Source organism: Bos indicus, chromosome 2 (assembly GCF_029378745.1).
Source record: "Bos indicus isolate NIAB-ARS_2022 breed Sahiwal x Tharparkar chromosome 2, NIAB-ARS_B.indTharparkar_mat_pri_1.0, whole genome shotgun sequence".
Lineage (NCBI taxonomy): Eukaryota > Metazoa > Chordata > Mammalia > Artiodactyla > Bovidae > Bos > Bos indicus.
The window spans coordinates 70,171,318-70,194,010 of NC_091761.1; the positions used below are offsets into that span (position 1 = coordinate 70,171,318).

Consider the following 22,693-nt stretch of genomic DNA (forward strand, 5'->3'; position numbering starts at 1 on the left):
ACAAGTGCTTTGACTTCAATATTATGGGTTGAATTATGTTCCCTCCCCAGACTGATATATGGAAGTTTTAACCCCCAGTATCTCAGAATGTGATCTTATTTGGAAACTGAGTCTTTGCAGATGTAATTAGTAAGGGGACATCATACTGGAGAAGGATATACCAATAGGACTGTGTACTTACAAAAAGAAGAAATTTAGACACAGGGAGAGTACCATGTGAAGATATGCTCCTACAAGCCAAGGAACTACCAGAAGCTAAGAGAGAGGCCTAAAACTTATCCCCCACCCCCACCTTTTTTACAGGATGATGGATAAATTGTTCTTATTTTGCTGTCTTTTCAAATTTTCCTCAAAATGCTTTGTTTGTTGGTTTTTAAACAGAAAAACATGTCTTCCTTGCCAGTTGTTAGAAAGAGAAAAGTAAGAGAAGAAGAGAATGAGTAAGTGGGCAGGCAGATCTAGGAGGTTGAAGACAAAACAGAATCAAGGCTTGTTATGCAAGACAAAGAAGGAAAAGCAGATCAGGCCTCCTGGTAGATGACCAGGTGTGAAGTACACTTCACCAGTGCCCGTTCTTCTTTAGTGTACTGACTAGCAGGCCAGGTAAGGAAAGGATGCCATGATGCTTTTTACTCCATCTCAGTCCTCACCCCTAATGAGGTAGCTGCTGTGGCTTTCATGCATTTCACTATAATTTCTTCATATTCTTCTTGGGTCAGTAACCCTCCTGTTTCACTTTTATTTCTTCAAATTTGGGCAGCACAACTGTAATGTAGCCTTCGGTGGATGGCTTCTCTTGAAGAATAGATGGTTTATGGATAATGTTTACATTCACTTTCATCAACCACCCTCTAACACAGTTAGATATGATATATTCTTCTCCACCTGAGCAGTAAATCTTACACAGAGGTGCAAGTTCTGTGAGAAACTGTGTCCCCCGCTTAAATTTCTGAGACTTTGTTCTGAAGGCTGCAACAGTTGGTACTGATTTGATTTAAAAATTCTTTTAATTGTTTTTTCCACTTTGAAGAACTGAATGAGACCCCGCCAACATGATGACATGTATTCGGTTAGAGTGCTATAGTATACAGTGGTCCTCGCAGGGTTTTCCTTTGACGTCCTGTTTTTCCACATCTCTGCAAATGCCATTTCCTTGGCCTGCTTTGTATCAGTGAGTAAAGAAACGATCCACAAGCAACAGCATCACGGGCTCAGCAGCCAAGGTGGCCACAGGGTCCTTGGGATTGGTAGTCATGGCAACCTCGGGTGCTACAAACCTTCCTAAACCTTATTCTTTTGTAGCATCTTCAGGGGGAGAATGGTCCTGTCAATACCTTAATTTTAGACTTCTAGCCAGAGCTGTCAGATAATAAATTTCTATTGGTTAAACAACCAGTTTGTGGTACCTTAATATAGCAATGCTAGCAAACTAATACCACGAGGTTGGCATTTTGTTTACAATTTCCTCTCAGGTCATTTGTCAACATTTAAGTTACATATTGATAAGCCAAGTAAATACTGAAAAGTTATTAATAAAAGTGAGACAAATTTCCACAAAGTTACAGTGTTAAGGGGAAAACCCTTGATCTCAGAACCCACTGAAGAGGAGGGATCTTGTTAAATAAACGTGGCAAACAGATGTGGAAAAAATGGAAACAATGAGACTTCACTTCCTTGGTCTCCAAGATTACTGCAGACAGTGACTGCAGCCATAAAATTAAGAGATGCTTGCTCCTTGGAAGAAAATCTATGACAAACCTAGACAGCCCATTAAAAATCAGAGACATCACTTTGCCCACAAAGGTCCATTTAGTTAAAGCTATGGTTTTTCCAGTAGTCATGTATGGATCTGAGAGTTGGACCATGAGGAAGGCTGAGTGCTAAAGAACAAATACTTTCGAATTGTGGTGCTGGAGAAGGCTCTTGAGAGTCCCTTGGACAGCAAGGAGATCAAACCAGTCAATCCTAAAGGAAACCAACCCTGAACACCCATTGCAAGGACTGAGGCTGAAGCTCCAATACTTTGGCCACCTGATGCCAAGAGCTGATTAACTGGAAAAGACCCTGATGCTGGGAAAGATTGAGGGCAGGAGGAGAAGAGGATGACAGAGAATGAGATAGTTGGATGGCATCATAGACTGAATGGACGTGAGTTTGAGCAAACTCTGGGAGATAGTGAAGGACAGGGAAGCCTGATATGCTGCAATCCATGGGGTTGCAAGAAGTTGGACATGAGAGCAACTAAACAACAGCAACAAGTAATATTAGCTTTAAAATAATAATAGTGTATCATGGGGGTTAAAAGTTCTATAGAATTGAAATACACACTATCAATAGGACAAACCACAATGTGGGAGGGTAAATGAAGTTAAAGTATTTTAAGGTTCCTATATTGTACAAGAAGTAAAAGATACAATTAAAGGTAGATTTAAGGATGGATGCTATAATATCTACAATGACATCTTAATTTATATATATATATATATATATATATATATATATATATATAGGAGAAGGCAATGGCACCCCACTCCAGTACTCTTGCCTAGAAAATCCCATGGACGGAGGAGCCTGGTAGGCTGCAGTCCATGGGGTCGCTAAGAGTCGGACACGACTGAGCGCCTTCACTTTCACTTTTCACTTTCCTGCATTGGAGAAGGAAATGGCAACCCACTCCAGTGTTCTTGCCTGGAGAATCCCAGGGATGGGGGAGCCTGGTGAGCTGCTATCTATGGGGTCACACAGAGTCAGACAGGACTGAAGTGACTTAGCATAGCATAGCATATATATATATCTCCAACTCTGAAATATATTTTAGATTGTCTTAGATAGGGCTATATTATATGAGGTAAAGTAGACTTGAATGCAAGAAATATTAATAGAGACACAGAGGGATATTTCACAATGATTAAAGGGTAAAATCAACTAAATGAACTACAGTTCTAAATATGGATGCATCTAATAACTTTGCTTTAGAATATATAAAGCAAAAAAATTGACAAAATGGAAAGGAGAAATAGATAAATCCACTATCTCTGCTAGAGACATTAACATATATCTTTTAAAAATAGCAAAATATCAATAAAGGTATACTGATGGTTCAAAATGCAGAATAAACCAAAATACCTAACAATATATTGACTTCCAGTTTTTCAAGGACAGAGCCTAGAAGTCACTACTTCATCCTAACAAATAAAAAGCTGAACAGACTGAAATATTAACAAATCTTCTTAGATCTATAAGAGAGGGGAGAACACAGGGCAAACCACTGCCCCCAAGACTGGAGAGACAGAGAGGTAAATACTGGGATTCAAGGCTTACCAGAGCAGAGACTGACAAGCAAAAACCAATGTAACCAGTACCAGGGTAGAAAAACCTAAACTATAATCAGCAAACTATTGAAGGCTCAGTGTGGACAACTCTGAGAGTTAAAAACTCCAGGGGAACCAAATCATAGGAGTTCCCCCAAACTTTTGTAAGTTTTACCTCCAGGAACTTGACTAGGTCCTCAAAGGAAATATCAGAGAAAAATCCCAGTGTGCTTCCAGTAACGATAAGGAATCAGTATGATATGCTCAGGTACTGTGTTCATCTTAACAAATCCTGCCCTCAGGGGAAACTAGTTAACCAGAAATCAACCTGCTGGGGTAATATCAGAACTCACATGACCCGGGGGAAAGAAAATACCCAACTCAGTCAGCACTAGTATTTCACATGGGAGAAGGGAAATACCCAACCTGAACCCACTTCAGTCATCCTGTCCCACATAGCAGTGAGAAAAAAAAACCTGAATACTGGTGAAGTGTAAAAATTCAGAGGTAAAATACTGAGACCTCATCATAGGCTACAGAGTTCTTCCTCTTCCCCAACACCTCACCACCACATTTCTAAAGGCCTGTTTATAACAGTTTCTTTTACCTGGTATATAATGTTAGACTATCAAGAAAAAAATTATAAGACATACAAAAAGGCAAAAAAATACAATGTGAAGAGACAGAGCAAGCATCAGAACAAGACATGAAGAAATTGGAATTATCAGACTGGAAATTTAAAACAATTATGATTAATATGCTAAAGTAGAAAGCATGCAGCAAAAGATGGGTAATGTAAACAGAGAGATGGAAGAAGAAGCTAAAAATTCTTCTAAGAATCCTAAGAACTAAACAGAAATGCTAGAGATAAACATACTATAACAAAACAAAAACCCCCAAACACTAACTGGAATGAAGGATGCCTTTGATGGGCTTACTAGTAAGCTAGACAAGGCTGAGGAAAGAGCTTGACAATGTGTCAATAGAAACTTCAAAACTGGAAAAGCAGAGAACAAAGACTGGGGTGAAAAAAAAAAAAAAAAAGAGAAGAGAATACCCAAGGACTGTGAGACAACTGTAAAAGGTGTGATGTGATATACCCATAGTGGGAATACTAGAAGGAGAAAAAAAGAGAGAAAGGAACGGAGGAAATATTTGAAACAATAATGACTGCTGCTGCGGCTAAGTTGCTTCAGTCGTGTCCGACTCTGTGCGACCCCAATAATGACTGAGATTTCCTCAAATTAATGTGAGACAGCCAAAACACAGATCCAGGAAGATCAGAGAATATCAACCAGGATAAATGCCAATAACATATGTGGAACATTACACCTAACAACTGGAGAATAAATATTCTTTTTAAGCGTATGCAAAGGATCTACCAAAGTTGACAATACACCCTGGTGGTACAGATGGTAAAGAGTCCGCCTGCACAGTGGGAGACCTGGATTCGATCCCTGGGTTAGGAAGATCCCCTGGAGGGGGAAATGGCAACCCACTTCAGTCCTGGAGATTTCCATGGACAGAGGAGCCCGGTGGGCTACAGCTTACAGGGTTTCAGAGAGTTGGACACGAGTGAACGAGTAACACCAAAGAAAATATCACCAAATAGTAAAAGGCTGCAATCACAGAGTGTATTTTCTGACAGCGAATCTAAGAAAGAATTCAGAGACAAAAGATAACTTAAAAACTCTCCAGATTTTTTTAACTTATTTATTTTTATTGAAGGATAATTACTTTACAGAATTTTCTTGTTTTCTTTCAACCCTCAACATGAATCAGCCATATGTATCCATAAATCCCCTCCCTTTTGAACCTCCCTCCCATCTCCCTCCCCATCCCATCTTGCTAGGTTGATACAGAGCCCATGTTTGAGTTTCCTGAGCCACACAGAAAATTCCCATTGGCTATCCATTTTACATATGGTAATGCAAGTTTCCATGTCACTCTTTCCATACATCTCACCCTCTCCTCCTCTCTCCCCATGTCCATTTGTCTATCCTCTATGTCTGTTTCTTCACTGCTGCCCAGTAAATAAATTCTTCAGTACCCTTTTCCTAGATTCTTTATATATATGTGTTAGAATACAACATTTATCTTACACTTTCTACTAACTTCACTCTGTATAGTAGGCTCTAGATTCATCCACATCCTTAGAACTGACTCAAATGCACTCCTTTTTATGGCCAAGTAATATTCCATTGTGTATATGTACCACAACTTCTTTATCCATTCATCTGTCAATGGACATCTAGGTCACTTCCATGTTCTAGCTATTATAAATAGTGCTGCAATAAACAATGGGATACATGTGTCTCTTTCAATTTTGGTTTCCTCAGGGTATATGCCTAGGAGTGGGATTGCTGGGTCATATGGTAGTTTTAGTCCTAATTTTTTAAGGAATCTCCATACTGCATTCCATAGTGGCTGTATCAATTTACATTCCCGCCAGCAATGCAAGAGTGTTCCCTTTTCTGTATACCCTCTCCAGCATTTATTGTTTGTAGACTTTTTGATGATGGCCATTCTGACCAGTGAGATGTGATATCTCATTGTAGTTTTGTTTTGCATTTCTCTAATAATGAGCGATGTTCAGCATCTTTTCATGTGTTTGTTAGCCATCTGTATGTCTTCTTTGGAGAAATGTCTCATTAGGTATTTTTCCCACCTTTTCATTGGGTTGTTTGTTTTCCTGGTATTGAGAGGCTTGTATATACTGGAAATTAATCCTTTGTCAGTTGTTTCATTTACTATTATTTTCTCCCATTCTGAGAGTTGTCTTTTCACCTTGCTTATAGTTTCCTTTGCTGCACAAAAGCTTCTAAGTTTAATTAGGTCTTACTTGTTTACTTTTTTTTTATTTCCATTGCTCTACGAGATGGGTCATAGACGATCTTGCTTTGATTTATGTCATGGAGTGTTCTGCCTGTGTTTTCCTCTAAGAGTTTTATAGTTTCTTGTCCTACATTTAGGTCTTTAGTCCATCCTTCTGTATGGTGTTAGGAAGTATTCAAATTTCATTCTTTTACATGTAGCTGTCCAGTTTTCCCAGCACCATTTATTGAAGAAGCTGTCTTTGCTCCATTATATGTTCTTGCCTCCTCTGTAAAAAATAAGGCACCCATAGGTGCTTGGGTTTATTTCTGGGCTTTCTATCTTGTTCCATTGGTCTATATTTCTGCTTTTGTGCCAGTACCATACTGTCTTGATGACCATAGCTTTGTAGTATAATCTGAAGTCAGGAAGGTTGATTCCTCCAGTTCCATTCTTGTTTCTCAAAACTGCTTTGACTATTCATGGTCTTTTGTGTTTCCATATGAACTGTGAAGTTTTTGTTCTGATTCTGTGAAAAATGCCATTGGTAATTTGAAAGGGATCACTTTGAATATGTAGATTGTTTTGGTAGTATAGGCATTCTCACTATATTGATTCTTCCTACCCAGGAACATGGAATCTCTCTCCATATGTTTATATCTTCTTTGATTTCTTTCATTAGTGTCTTATAATTTTCTGTGTATAGTTCTTTTGTTTCCTTAAGTAAGTTTATTCCTAGATGTTTAATTCTTTTTGTTGCAGTGAGGAATGGGATTGATTCCTGAACTTCTCTTTATGATTTTTCATTGTTAGTATATAGAAATGCAAGTGATTTCTTTTTTTTTAATTTTTTTTAAATTTTATTATTTTTTTAAATTTTATTTTATTTTTAAACTTTACAATATTGTATTAGTTTTGCCAAATATCGAAATGAATCTGCCACAGGTATACCTGCGTTCCCCATCCTGAACCCTTCACCCTCCTCCCTCCCCTACCCTCCCTCTGGGTCGTCCCAGTGCACCAGCCCCAAGCATCCAGTACTGTGCATCGAACCTGGACTGGCGACTCGTTTCATACATGATATTATACATGTTTCAATGCTATTCTCCCAAATCTCCCCACCCTCTCCCTCTCCCACAGAGTCCATAAGACTGATCTATACATCGGTGTCTCTTTTGCTGTCTCGTACACAGGGTTATTGTTACCATCTTTCTAAAGTCCATATATATGCGTTAATATACTGTATTGGTGTTTTTCTTTCTGGCTTACTTCACTCTGTATAATAGGTTCCAGTTTCATCCACCTCATTAGAACTGATTCAAATGTATTCTTTTTAATGGCTGAGTAATACTCCATTGTGTATATGTACCACAGCTTTCTTATCCATTCATCTGCTGATGGGCATCTAGGTTGCTTCCATGTCCTGGCTATTATAAACAGTGCTGCAATGAACATTGGGGTACACGTGTCTCTTTCCCTTCTGGTTTCCTCAGTGTGTATGCCTAGCAGTGGGATTGCTGGATCATAAGGCAGTTCTATTTCCAGGTTTTTAAGGAATCTCCACACTGTTCTCCATAGTGGCTGTACTAGTTTGCATTCCCACCAACAGTGTAAGAGAGTTCCCTTTTCTCCACACCCTCTCCAGCATTTATTGCTTGTAGACTTATGGATTGCAGCCATTCTGACTGGCGTGAAATGGTACCTCATAGTGGTTTTGATTTGCATAGAAATGCAAGTGATTTCTGTGTATTGATTTTGTATCATGCCACTTTGCTAGATTCACTGATTAGATCTAGTAATTTTCTGATGCTATCCTTAGGGTTTTCTATGTACAGTATCATGTCATCTGCAAACAGTGAGAGGTTTACTTCTCCTTTACTGACCTGGATTCCTTTTATTTCTTTTTCTTCTCTGATTGCTATAGCTAGGACCTCCACAACTATGTTGAATAATAGTGGTGAAAGTGGACACCATTGTCTTGTTCCTGATCTTAGGGGGAATGCTTTCAGTTTTTCACCATTGAGAATAACATTTGCTGTAGGTTTCTCACATAGGGTCTTTACTACATTGAGGTAGGTTACTTCTACGCCCATTTTTTGAAGAGCTGTAATCATAAATGGGTGCTGAATTTTGTCAAGGCTTTTTCTGCATCTATTGATATTATCATATGGTTTTTATCTTTCAATTTGTTAATATGGTGTATTACATGGATTGATTTGCATATATTGAAGAATCCTTGCATTCCTGGAATAAAACCAACTTGATCATGGTGTATGAGCTTTTTGATGTGTTTCTGAATTCTGTTTGTTAAAATTTTGTTTAGGATTTTTGCATCTATGTTCATCAGTGATATTTGCGTGTAGTTTTCTCTTTTGTGTGTTGTCTTTGTCTGGTTTTGGTATCAGGGTGATGGTGGCCTTGTAGAATGAGTTTGGGAGTGTTCCTTCCTCTGCAATTTTTAAAAAGAGTTTTAGAAGTATAGGCATTAGCTCTTGTCTAAATGTTTGATAGAACTCTCCTGTGAAGCTGTCTGGTCCCGGGCTTTTGTTTTTTGGGATACTTTTGATCACAGCTTCAATTTCAGTGCTTGTAATTGGGTTGTTCATAATTTCTATTCTTCCTTGGTCTATTCTTCTAGTCTTGGAAGATTGAACTTTTCTAAAAATCTGTCCATTTCTTCCAGGTTATCCATTTTATTGCCATATAATTGTTCATATTAGTCTCTTATAATCCTTTGTATTTCTGCAGTGTCTGTTGTAACCTCTCCTTTTTCATTTCTAATTTTGTTGATTTGATTCTTCTCTCTTTTCCTGATGAGTCTGGCTAAAGTTTTGTCAATTTTGCTTATCTTTTCAAAGAATTAGCTTTCAGTTTTATTAATCTTAACTATTGTTTCTTTCATTTCTTTTTCATTTATTTCTGCTTGTATCTTTATGATTTCTTTCCTTCTACTAATTTGGGGTGGGGGAGGTTTGTTCTTTGTCCAGTTGTTTTAGGTGTAAAGTTAGGTTGTCTATTTGATGTTTTTCTTATTTCTTGAGGTAGGATTGTATTGCTATAAACTTCCCTCTTAGAACTGCTTTTGCTGCATCCCATAGGTTTTGAGTTGTTATGGTTTGAGTTTTATATTATAGGTTTGAGTTTTCGTTGTCATTTGTTTCTAGAAATTTTTTTATTTCCCTTTTGATTACTTCAATAACCTGTTGGTTATTTAGAAACGTGTTGTTCATCTCCATGTGTTTGCATTTCTTACAGTTTTTTTTTTTCCCTGTAATTGATATCTAGTCTCATAGTGGTGTGGTCAAAGAAGATGCTTGACACGATTTCAATTTTCTTAAATTTACTGAGGTTTGATTTGTGACCCAAGATGTGGTCTATCCTGGAGAATGTTCCATGTGCACTTAAGAAGACAATGTATTCTTCTGCATTTGGATGGAATGTCCTGAAGATATCAATGAGATCCATCTCATCTAATGTATCATTTAAGACTGTGTTTCCTTATTAATTTTCTGTTTTGATGATCTGTCCATTGGTGTGAGTGAGGTGTTAAAGTCTCCTACTATTACTGTGTTACTGTCAGTTTCTCCTTTTATGTCTGATAGTGTTTGTCTTATGTATTGAGATGCTCCTATGTTGGGTGCCTAGATATTTACAATTGCTATGTCTTCCTCTTGGGATGATCCTTTAATCATTATGTAGTGTCCTTCCTTATCTCTTGTAATTTCTTTATTTTAAGGCCTATTTTGTCTGATATGAGGATTGCTACTCCAGCTTTCTTTTGCTTCCCATTTGCATGGAATATATTTTTCCATCCTCTCACTTTAAGTATATATGTGTCTTAAGCTCTAAAGTGGGTTTCTTGCAGACAGCATATATATGGGTCTTGTTTTTGTATCCATTCAACCAATCTGTGCCTTTTGGTTGGAGCATTTAGTCCATTTACATTTAAAGCAATTATTGATATATACATTCCTATTGCCATTTTCTTAATTATTTGGGGTTGATTTTATAGATCTTTTTTCTTCTCTTGTATTTCTTGACTATATAAGTCCCTTTAACATTTTTTGTAAAGCTGGTTTGGTGGTACTGAATTTCCTTAACTTTTGCTTGTCTGAAAAGCTTTGATTTCTCCATCAATTTTGAATGAGATCCTTGATCGAAGATTTTTCCCTTCAGCACTTTGAATATATCCTGCCATTCTCTTCTGGCCTGCTGAAAGATCAGCTGTTAAGAATATGGGGTTTCCCTTGCATGTTACTTGTTGCTTCTCCCTTGCTGCTTCCAATATTCTTTATTTGTATTTAGTCTTTGTTAGTGTGATTAGTATTTGTCTTGGCATGTTTCTCCTTGGGTTTATCCTGTATGGGACTCTTTGTGCTTCTTGGACTTGATTATTTCCCTTTCCATGTTGGGGTAATTTTTAACTATGGTCTCTTCAAAAATTTTTTCATACCCTTTCTTTTTCTCTTCTTCTGGTACCCTATAATTCGAATGTTGGTGTGTTTTATATTGTCCCAGAGGTCTCTGAGACCATCCTCAGTTCTCTTCATTCTTTTTACTTTATTCTAGTCTTCAGAAGTTATTTCCACCATTTTATCTTCCAGCCCACTTATTCATTCTTCTGCTTCAGATATTCTGCTACTGATTCCTTCTACAGTATTTTTAATTTCAGTAATTGTGTTGTTTGTCTCTGTATGTTTATTCTTTAATTCTTCTATGTCTTTGTTAATTGATTTTTTAATTTTCTCCATTTTGTTTTCAGGGTTTTTGATCATCTTTACTCTCAATATTCTGAATTCTTTTTCAGGTAGTTTGCCTATTTCCTCTTCATTATTTGGACTTCTTTGTTTCTACTTTGTTCCTTCATTTGTGTAGTATTTTTCTGCCTTTTCATAATTTTTTTTAAACTTACTGTGATTGAAGTCTCCTTTTCCCAGCCTTCAAGGTTGAGGTTTTTTTTTTTTTCCTTTTGGTTTCCTGCCCTCCTAAGTCCAGTGGTTTGTGTAAGCTTCCTATAGAGTAGATTTGTGCTGAGTTTTTTTGTGTTTTCTTCCTATAGCCAAAGCTGAGTGAGGTGGTAATCCTGTCTGCTGATGGTTGGGTTTGTATTTTTGTTTTGTTTGTTGTTTAGATGAGACGTCCTACACAGGGTGCTACTGGTTGTTAAGTGATGCCAGGTCTTGTATTCAAGTGGTTTCCTTTGTGTGAGTTCTCACTACTGGATACTCCCTAGGGTTAGTTCTCTGGTAGTCTAGGGTCTTGGAGTCCGTTTTCCCACTCCAAAAGCTCTGGACTTGATCCCTGGTCAGGAACACAGATTCCACAAATGGTTTGTTATGGCATTAAGTGAGGTTAAAACCAAAAACAAGAAACCAAAGCTAAACCCCAGACAAATGGCTGTTACAAAATCAGACAAATAATAATTAAAATAATGGAATATATACATATACACGTACAGCCATGAGCAAAATCAAAACAGTCCAATGAAAATAAAGTATAGGAGATTGATCCAGTGAATAAAGGAAATAAAAAATTATATTTACCAGTTAAGAACAAAATTAACTAAAGCACAAACTGGAAAATAAAACTAAAGCAGGTGCCAAGTGAGGAATAAAGCATTGAAAACAAAACTAACAAATATGTTGAGAGGAAAAGAAAGAATTGATATGCAAAGTTAAATAGAGGCATATGAAGAAGATTTATATACATTAAAGATTAACTGCAAGGGGAAAAAACAGAAGGAAAGGCTAACAAAGGAATAAATGTAGAAAAACTACAGTATATTAAAAAAAATTAAAATTATAAAAAAGAGAAAAAGAAAAGAAAAGGAAGAAGACAGAAAAAGAGAAAACTCCACAGAACTGCAAAAGCCCAACACAGAGGCAGAGGTTTATAACAACAATAAAAAGTGTGACTGAATATACACAAATACATACATACCCACAAGCAAAATCAAAACAGTCCATCAAAAATAAAGCACAATAGATTGACCCAGCGATCAAAGGAAACCAAAAATTACATCTACCATTTAAGAACAAAACTAACCAAAGCACAAACTGGAAAATAAAATTAAAGCAACGTGCTAATTGGGGAACAAAGCAATGAAAATAAAACTAACAAATATGTCGAAAGGAAAGGAAAGAAAGAAAGAATGGATATGAAAAGTTAAATAGAGGTAGCTAAAGAAGATTTATATACATTAACGATTAGCTGCAAGTGGAAAAGAACAGTAGGAAAAGCAAACAAAGGAATAAATATAGAAAAAATAATAATAGGTTTCAAAAATTAAAATTAAAAAAAAGAGAGAAAAGAAAAGGAAAATGCCACAGAATTACAAAAGCCCAACGTTCCGGCAGAGGTTTATAATAACAATAAAAAATGTGACTGAGAGAAAAAAAAAAAAAACCTCAAAAGCTTAATTAGATTTCATAGCACCAATAAAAAGACAACTACAATGGAGGGGGGGCGTGGGTGCAGGATGGGAAAAATTTTTTTTAAATCCGAAAGAATCCACAGAACAAGTCAAAACAGAAGAAGAATAAATGTTTTTCTTGAGTCACTGCTGTCAGAGTCATTTCCCTTGCTGAGAGTCACAGTCCACCTCACCTCCCTAGAATGCTCTTCAACATTGTGCTGATCTCTGGACCTGCTGTGGAGGCAGCTAAGATTCTAATCTGGTCCTACTCCTGTGTGTTCTTGCCTCCAATGTCCACAGCTATCAGAACAAGTGTGTTTTCTTTTGTTCAGTTCAGTTCAGTTCAGTTGCTCAGTCGTGTCCAACTCTTTGTGACCCCATGAACTGCAGCACGCCAGGCCTCCTTGTCCATCACCAACTCCTGGAGTTCACCCAAACCCATGTCAACTGAGTCAGTGATGCCATCCAACCATCTCATCCTCTGTCGTCCCCTTCTGCTCCTGCCCTCAATCTTTCCCAGCATCAGGGTCTTTTCAAATGAGTCAGCTCTTTGCATCAGGTGGCCAAAGTATTGGAGTTTCAGCTTCAACATCAGTCCTTCCAATGAACACCCAGGACTGATCTCCTTTAGGATGGACTAGTTGGATCTTCTTACAGTCCAAGGGACTCTGAAGAGTCTTCTCCAACACCACAGTTCAAAAGCATCAATTCTTCGTTGCTCAGCTTTCTTTATAGTCCAACTCTCACATCCATACATGACCACTGGATAAACCATAGCTTTGACTAGACGGACCTTTGTTGGCAAAGTAATATCTCTGCTTTTGAATATGCTATCTAGGTTGGTCATAACTTTCCTTCCAAGGAGTAAGTGTCTTTTAATTTCATGGCTGCAGTCACCATCTGCAGTGATTTTGGAGCCCAGAAAAATAAAGTCAGCCACTGTTTCCACTGTTTTCCCATCTATTTCCCATGAAGTGATGGGATCAGATGCCATGATCTTCGTTTTCTGAATGTTGAGCTTTAAGCCAACTTTTTCACTATCCTCTTTCACTTTCATCAAGAAGCTCTTTAGTTCTTCTTCCCTTTCTGCCATAAGGGTGGTGTCAACTGCATATCTGAGGCTATTGATATTTCTCCTGGCAATTTTGATTCCAGCTTGTGCTTCTTCCAGCCCAGTGTTTTTCATGATATACTCTGCATATAAGTTAAATAAGCAGGGTGACAATATACAGCCTTGACATACTCCTTTTCCTATTTGGAACCAGTCTGTTTTTCCATGTCCAGTTCTAACTGCTGCTTCCTGACCTGCATATAGGTTTCTCAAGAGGCATGTCAGGTGGTCTAGTATTCCCATCTCTTTCAGAATTTTCCACAGTTTATTGTGATCCACACAGTCAAAGGTTTTGGCATAGTCAATAAAGCAGAAATAGATGTTTTTCTGGAACTCTCTTGCTTTTTCCATGATCCAGCGGATGTTGGCAATTTGATCTCTGTTTCCTCTGCCTTTTCTAAATCCAGCTTGAACATCTGGAAGTTCACAGTTCACGTATTGCTAAAGCCTGGCTTGGAGAATTTGGGGCATTACTTTACTAGCATGTGAGATTAGTGCAATTGTGCAGTAGTTTGAGCATTCTTTGGCATTGCCTTTCTTTGAGATCAGAATGAAAACTGACCTTTTCCAGTCCTGTGGCCACTGCTGAGTTTTCCAAATTTGTTGGCATATTGAGTGCAGCACTTTCACAGCATCATCTTTCAGGATTTGAAATAGCTCAACTAGAATTCCATCACATCCACTAGCTTTGTTCGTAGCGATGTGTCCTAAGGCCCACTTGACTTCACATTCCAGGATGTCTGGCTCTTTCTTTTGTAGGAGCTCTCAATGTCCTTTTATATATTGCATAGACACAGAGTCTGCCTAGTTTATTGTGTGGATTTAATCTGCAGTTTGTACAGCTGGGGAGGTTTTCGGTCTTCTTTCTTAGCTACACTGCCCCTGGGTTTCAATTGTGGTTTTATTTCCATCTCTTCATGACAGAGAATCCTGGAAGGCCACAGTCTACAGGGTCTCAAAAGTTGTACATGACCAAAGTGATCCTGCAAGCATAGATGCAAGATTTTTTTTTTTTTTTGCATGTGGCAGCTCTGCCGCAGTGAGGGTCGAACATGAAAGTGGCACAGCTGCTTGGCTTCCAGGGACCCTGGCAGCACCAAGTGTCCAGGGACACGGACTGCCTCCACCACAGGAATTATGGCCCTATCAGAGTCTTTTTTCAAGTATCTTGTAACCGGCTATCAGAAGGCCTCTTTGGGCAGTCTTTCTCCGTAGTTCTGCCCATTCAGGCACTTTGAGGGCTCCCTTGCCTGGGGTCCTTCTTTGTTATTCGGCACATCAGGCACATAGAGGGGCACCCCTGGCTGGGGTCCTACTCTGTAGTTCAGTGCATCAGTCACTTAAAGGAGCACCCTGGCTGGGGTCCTACTCTGTAGTTCAGTGCATCAGGCATTTGATGGGCCAGCCTCTCTATTATTCAGCTGTCAATGCTGGCTTGTAGTGAGAGAGAGGCTATGGTGATGGCTCCACCCCTTATGTGTGACTCAGCAGTATCTCCTTGCTTCCATGGCTGCTTGGCTTTCCTCCACAGGTATTTCCCACCACAATCTCCTCCCTCACATCCCCTCCATCTGTCTCTCCACAGTCAACAGCAGCCCTCACCATGGAATTGCTCCACAATCCCTAAACTCCGGCTTCCAGCTTCTGAACCTTCCAGGGAACCTGCGTTCCTGTCTGGGGTATGTATGGCTGCGGCAAGGACTGTTAGGCTGCCACAGATTAGCTGTTTTCACTCTCAGTCTTAAATGTCTCTCTTCTGACTCAGACAATTGCCCTGATGTGGGGATCGGACCCCTGCTTCAGTTCCCCTACCTACCAAGGGCAGGTCCAGCCCTACTAACACTCCTGTTTTTCCCCTTAGTTCCTTCCTCCTACCGAGTGTTGCATGATTCGGTATATTCTTTTCCTCTGGTCAGGTATTCCTGTCCGCTCTCAGCTGGTGTTCTGCATGCACTTCTGTGTCTGAAGGTGTATTCCTGATGTATCCATGGAGAGAGATGTACTCCACATCCTCCTACTCCTCTGCCATCTTGTTCTCTCTCCAGATGTTTTTAAATGAAACAATATGCTTTTAAATAACCCGTGGACCAAAGAATAAATCACAATATATATTAGAAAATAATTTGAAATGCATCTGAATCAAAAGATGACATATCAGTGTTGGAGGATAAATTTGAAATAGTGCTTAGAGGGAAATTTGTAGCCTTAAGTGCATATGTTAGCAAAAGAGGATAAAAAGCAACAATCTAGTCTCCATCTCAAATAAGTTATTTTACTTAAATCCAGAGAAACTAAAACAAAAAAAGAAGAGCAGAAACCAATAAAATTAAAAGCCAACATACAATGAAGAGCATCAATAAAGTCAAATTAAAATGATTAACTGATAAACCCCTAGCAAGGTGACTGAGAGAGAGAAGACTATCAGAAATGAAAAAGGGGATATTATTATACAGTCAACAGATATTAAAAATTTTATAATTTTTATTTGCCTGTAAATTTGAAAATTTAGAAAATAAAATGAACAAATTCCCTGGTCACAGTTTTCAAATGTACACAACAAAAAATAGAATAATCTAGAAAATTCTTATTTATTAAAGAAAATGAATCTGTAATATAAAACTTTGACCAAAAATAATTCCATGCCAAGATAATTATACTGTTGAATTACTCCAAACATTAAAGGAAAAAAATAATACCAATTTTACCTAAACTCTTCTAGAGCATAGTAAAAGATGGAACATTTCAAACTCATTTTATGAATCCTCCACAATTGTAATACTAAACCTGAAAAGAATATTACATTAAACAAAATATAGACCAGTATCCATCATTAACATAGATTCATAAATAACAAGAAAAATATTAACCAATTAAATCTACCAATTAATCCAACCAATTAAATCTATACCAAAAGGTAATTTATCAAGAATGCCAACTTGATTTAACATTAAAAAAAATCTATGTAATTTACCATATTAAAAAATAAAGGAGAATAATTACATGACCACCTCAATAAAGACAGAAAGAGCATTTAATAACTTTCAACACCCATTCATTCATGATTTAAAAGAAGAAAGAAAAAAAAATACACCTTTAGTAAGGAGATAATAGAATGTGCTCTCCTAGAGTACATCGAACATCTTACGTAGTGTTAAAACAACGAACTTTCTGTCTGAGAATAGGACTGAGGTTAAGGATGTCTGCTATTACCTTTATATTCAGTATTGTACTGAAAGTCCTTACTAGCATAATAGGTTAAGAAAAATAAATAAATATTAGAGAGGAATAAATAAAACTGACTGTATTTTCAGATGGTGTATTTTTGTGTGTTAAAGATCCCAAAGCAAACATATGTACACCTATGACTGATTCATGTTGCTGTTTAACAGAAAACAACAAAATTCTGTAAAGCAATTATCCTTCAATTAAAAAATAAATAAATTTTTAAAAAGCCCAAAGCATATACATATAAAGTATTAGAATTCATAAGTGATCTCAAAAATATTTTTGGATGTAGAGTAAAAAAATTAATTACATCAATGTTACTCTATACTATGCTATGCTATGCTATGCTAAGTCACTTCAGTCGTGTCTGACTCTATGTGACTCCATAGACAGCAGCCCACCAGGCTCCCCCATCCCTGGGATTCTCCAGGCAAGAACACTGGAGTGGGTTGCCATTTCTTTCTCCAATCCATGAAAGTGAAAAGAGAAAGTGAAGTCGTTCAGTCGTGTCCGACTCTTAGCGACCCCATGGACTGCAGCCTACCAGGCTCCTCCGTCCATGGGATTTTCCAGGCAAGAGTACTGGAGTGGGGTGCCATTGCCTTCTCCGGTTACTCTATACTAGCAGAAATAATTCCTGGTTCTCAGGTGGTTCAGTGTGAAATGCATGAAGACATGGGTTTGTTCCCTCAGTTGGGAAGATCCCCTGGAGAAGGATATGGCAACCAACTCCAGTATTCTTGCCTGGGAAATTCCTTGGACAGAGGAGCCTAGCAGGACTAGAGTCCATAGGGTCACAAAAGAGTCAGACATGACTTAGCAACTAAGCAACAAACAAAAACAACAGCAGAAATAATTAGGAAATAAAAATTTAAAACACAAACATATACAATAGCATCAAAATAATCACTTAGGAATAAGTTTAACTAAAGTTGTACCAGACCTCCAGAATACTGAAATGGGTTGCCATTTCCTTTTCCAGGGGATCTTCCCTACCGAGGGATCGAACCTGCATCTTCTGCATTGACAGGCAGATTCTTTATCACTGAGCCACCAGGGAAGTCCCACATATAAGGGTAAACACTGATAAATTGGACTTTGGTAAAATTAAGAATTTTTGTTCATCAAAAGTTATCACTGAGACTGTAAAAGAGGAGCTATAGAAAAATTTACAAACACATACCTGATGAAGAATTGATAATCAAAATAAACAACTTATATGTATTAATTAAAAAATACAGGTAAGCCAATTTAAAAAAAGTGGACAAAACGCTTGAGTAGGCACTATTCAAGTGTTTTACAATAACTACTGAAAGTGAAATTTTGCAGACCTTTGAACCTAGCAATTTCACTTTCTTGACTAAATTCAATTTCCAGGATCTTGGCCTGAGTTACAAACAGAACATTTATCATCTAGCCTCAAATGAGGTTGAATACACCAAGTTTACATTTGAAAGTGACATGGAGGGCATATTAAGAGTTAAATCAGAATCAAATTGCTGAAGTATGAAATACATTTTGTCTTATGTGATAGGAAAGAAAATTAAAGAGTATAAATAATTTCAGATAGTGTTTGATGCCAGAAATAAAATGATGTCATCAGGACCCAGTTACTCTCTCGGCTGTGCTCCCCATGTTGGTTTTATTCTCAGGGACCACTTAGTGGCAAATGGTGCCAACAACTCTGGTCCTCCTTCTTCCCCATTTTAAATCCAGCTGAAAACTGAGCATTCCCCAGCCCCACCCCCACCACAAATTGTTACATTGTAAGCTGCAGACATAGTCAATAAAGCAGAAATAGATGTTTTTCTGGAACTCTCTTGCTTTTTCAATGATCCCGTGGATGTTGGCAATTTGATCTCTGGTTCCTCTGCCTTTTCTAAAACCAGCTTGAACATCTGGAAGTTCACGGTTCACATATTGCTGAAGCCTGGCTTGGAGAATTTTGAGCATTACTTTACTAGCATGTGAGATGAGTGCAATTGTGTGGTAGTTTGAGCATTCTTTGGCATTGCCTTTCTTTGGGATTGGAATGAAAACTGACCTTTTCCAGTCCTGTGGCCACTGCCAAGTTTTCCAAATTTGCTGGCATACTATCATGGGAAATAGATGGGGAAACCATGGAAACAGTGGCAGACTTTATTTTTTGGGGGGCTCCAAAATCACTGCAGATGGTGACTGCAGCCATGAAATTAAAAGATGCTTACTCCTTGGAAGGAAAGTTATGACCAACCTAGATAGCATATTCAAAAGCAGAGACATTACTTTGCCAACAAAGGTCCATCTAGTCAAGGCTATGGTTTTTCCAATAGTCATGTATGGATGTGAGAGTTGGACTGTGAAGAAAGCTGAGCACCAAAGAATTGATGCTTTTGAACTGTGGTGTTGGAGAAGACTCTTGAGAGTCCTATGGACTGCAAGGAGATCCAACCAGTCCATCCTAAAGGAGATCAGTCCTGGGTGTTCTTTGGAAGGAATGATGCTAAAGCTGAAACTCCAGTACTTTGGCCACCTTATGCGAAGAGTTGACTCGTTGGAAAAGACTCTGATGCTGGGAGGAGTTGAGGGCAGGAGGAGAAACAACAGAGGATGAGATGGCGGAATGGCATCACTGACTCGATGGACGTGAGTTTGAGTGAACTCCGGGAGATGGTGATGGATAGGGAGGCCTGGCATGCTGCAATTCATGGGGTCGCAAAGAGTCGGACATGACTGAGTGACTGAACTGAACTGAACTGAAGCTGCAGAACTCACTCTCATTGGAAGAATTTGAATCATTTGTACAATACTGAAATAACTCTGATCACAGCAATGAAATTACACTGATTGGTTAGACCTGGGTCACATGCTCATCCCTGAACCAGTCCCTGTGACTGAAGGAATGCAAAGAACTGGCTGGTCCATTATGAGTGATGTTCTTTTTATCTGGAATCAGGCGTCACACCAGACCTACATGGACTGAGCCAGGTATAGACAAAGGAACTTTGAGGTGTTATTCCCAGAAGCGGGTAATTGATGCTGAACAATTAAAGCCACAAACATGCTCCACAAGTGATTGTCGTGAGGCTGATTTTCAGAGAGCAAAGTAAAAGACTCAAGATCCACAGAATTAGTGGCAGAAGCTGAACTTCTACACCTAAAAAGCTTAAGAAAAGCAAGGTTCTCCTGGAAACTGTGAGATTCAGACAGACCCTGAGACCTTCATTCTGTCAAGTATTCTTCCCTCAGTTCCAGGCTGTCTCCAAGGCCAGGAAAGGGAGGCATTTCATGCTGGGAGAACAGGTTGCCAGACAGTCTCCTAAGGTATCTGGATGCAATCCCACACAGCCTTCATGGGAGAAGGCTGGGGTCTTGACTAGGAGCCAGGAGTCTGGTGGCCCGGCTGGGCCTGAACGTCCAGGGTTGGCGGGAGGTGCCTTATGCACACTATCTCTCCATAGCACCATCTGCAGCTGCTGTCTGCATTTGGCCCCAAAACAACAGTATTGCCAGTCACTTTAGGGGATTGTTGCGCTTTCTGTAAGCAAGACTTGGGAAAGGCCACATTTGACACTTGACTTCCCACCTTGAAGTTAAAAGACTCGGCTTAGGTCAAGAAACATGAAAAAAAATAAATAAATAAAGAATGTGCAGCATGATGGTTGAGAGAATGCAGCTATGCAGGACAGCACACCAGAATGTACATGTCAAGGAAATGAGTGAAGAGGGTGCCCAGAAAGGATCTATGGCCTTGAGTTTGCTAAAGATGCTCTAGCAAGTTTGGGGCTTTTGTTTTTAAGACCACCACAAGCAGAGGAAGGAAGCAAAACAAAAAGCTGGCAGGTATAATGAAATAGGAATGCCTGATGATGCCTGGGTAGCCTGAGAGAAGGGTGATAAGAGTCCCTTATCTAAACTAAAAGAAGAAGTCAAGAGGTACAAGAAGAGACAGGGTAAAGAAGTCCTGCCATCGTGGAAAATGCCTGGGACACAAGATGAAGATACTTTAGGAAAAAAATGCCAGAGGTAGGAAAGGTTGAGGACTTCCAACATCAAACTGGAGATTCAATTTTGAGTTGTAAAATAGCCTCCCTACATTCCCCTAAGCCTTTTGCACATAATTTCCTTAGAAGAAAATATTTAGGAGGAAACAATGAGAGGAGTTATATTCTACATTTAGGTTGACTTAGGGTAGAGGGTAAAAAAAAAAAAAAAAAAGCCATAGAAGGAAAGATGATTGAGCGTTCAAGAAAAAAAGAAAGGCAGAACAAAATATTAAGCCCCTAAAAATACACAATAATTTTGGGAGGATGTTGGCTCTAATAACATGTGATAGAGGTTTGAGACATTTTTATTTGACTGTTAATTATTATCATCGTGGTGGCTCTTCAAGTCAGGAGTGTTAGGTATTCATAGATGTTTTAGTGTGAAGAGTTAAAGAGAACTCTAAAAATATGTTTGGTTGTCGGAAATACGGACCCAAAGGAGGCTCACATTGAATGAATTGAAGTGCCAGAACAGTCTTGGTGTGCTATAAAGGTTTCAGTTCAGTTCAGTTTAGTCGCTCAGTCGTGTCCGACTCTTTGGGACCCCATGAACTGCAGCACGCCAGGCCTCCCTGTCCATCACCAAGTCCCGGAGTTCACTCAGACTCACGTCCATCAAGTCAGTGATGCCATCCAGCCATCTCATCCTCTGTCGTCCCCTTCTCCTCCTGCCCCCAATCCCTCCCAGCATCAGAGTCTTTTCCAATGAGTCAACTTTTTGCATGAGGTGGCCAAAGTACTGGAGTTCAGCACCATTCCTTCCAAAGAACACCCAGGACTGATCTCCTTTAGGATGAACTGGTTGGACCTCCTTGCAGTCCAAGGGACTCTCAAGAGTCTTCTCCAACACCACACTTCAAAAGCATCAATTCTTTGGTGCTCAGCTTTCTTCACAGTCGAACTCTCACATCCATACATGACTACTGGAAAAACCATAGTCTTGACTAGATGGACGTTTGTTGGCAAAGTAATGTCTCTGCTTTTGAATATGCTATCTAGGTTGGTCATAACTTTCCTTCCAAGGAGTAAGCGTCTTTTAATTTCATGGCTGAAATCACCATCTACAGTGATTTTGGAGCCCCCAAAAATAAAGTCTGACACTGTTTCCACTGTTTCCCCATCTAATTGCCATAAAGTAATGGGACCGGATGCCATGATCTTAGTTTTCTGAATGTTGAGCTTTAAGCCAACTTTTCACTCTCTTCTTACACTTTCACCAAGAGGATTTTTAGTTCCTCTTCACTTTCTGTCATAAGGGTGGATTCATCTACATGTCTTAGGTTATTGATATTTCTCCCAGCAATCTTGATTCCAGCTTGTGCTTCTTCCAATACAGTACCAAAAACTTATGTTATTAACTTTTTTCCCAGCCTACCTCAAAGGGACCTATGGCCATATATCAGGGAGACTGTGCACTGGGGAAGGGAAATAATCAGATCTTTTGAGGACTACCTGGACACTGGCTATGAACTAATTCCTGGAGACTCAAAGCATCACTGTAGCCCACCAACACAGGGCTTTATAAAGGTCAGGTGACCAATAGAGATTTATCTCAGGTACATCAGAGTGGGCCCTGAAGGTCTCTGAATCCTTCCTGTGCTTATTTCCCCAGACCTGGAATACTCAATAGGAATATGTATATTCAACCACCTCATGCGAAGAGTTGACTCATTGGAAAAGACTCTGATGCTGGGAGGGATGGGGGCAGGAGGAGAAGGGGACGACAGAGGATGAGATGGCTGGATGGCATCACTGACTCGATGGACGTGAGTCTCAGTGAACTCCGGGAGTT

At 38.9% G+C, this 22,693-nt stretch overlaps 1 pseudogene; it reads right to left on the reverse strand.

The window, feature by feature from the left end:
* Positions 1–629: 629 nt before the first annotated feature.
* Positions 630–10,675, reverse strand: LOC109575416 (protein Abitram pseudogene; annotated as a pseudogene).
* Between the last annotated feature and the right edge of the window lie 12,018 nt (positions 10,676–22,693).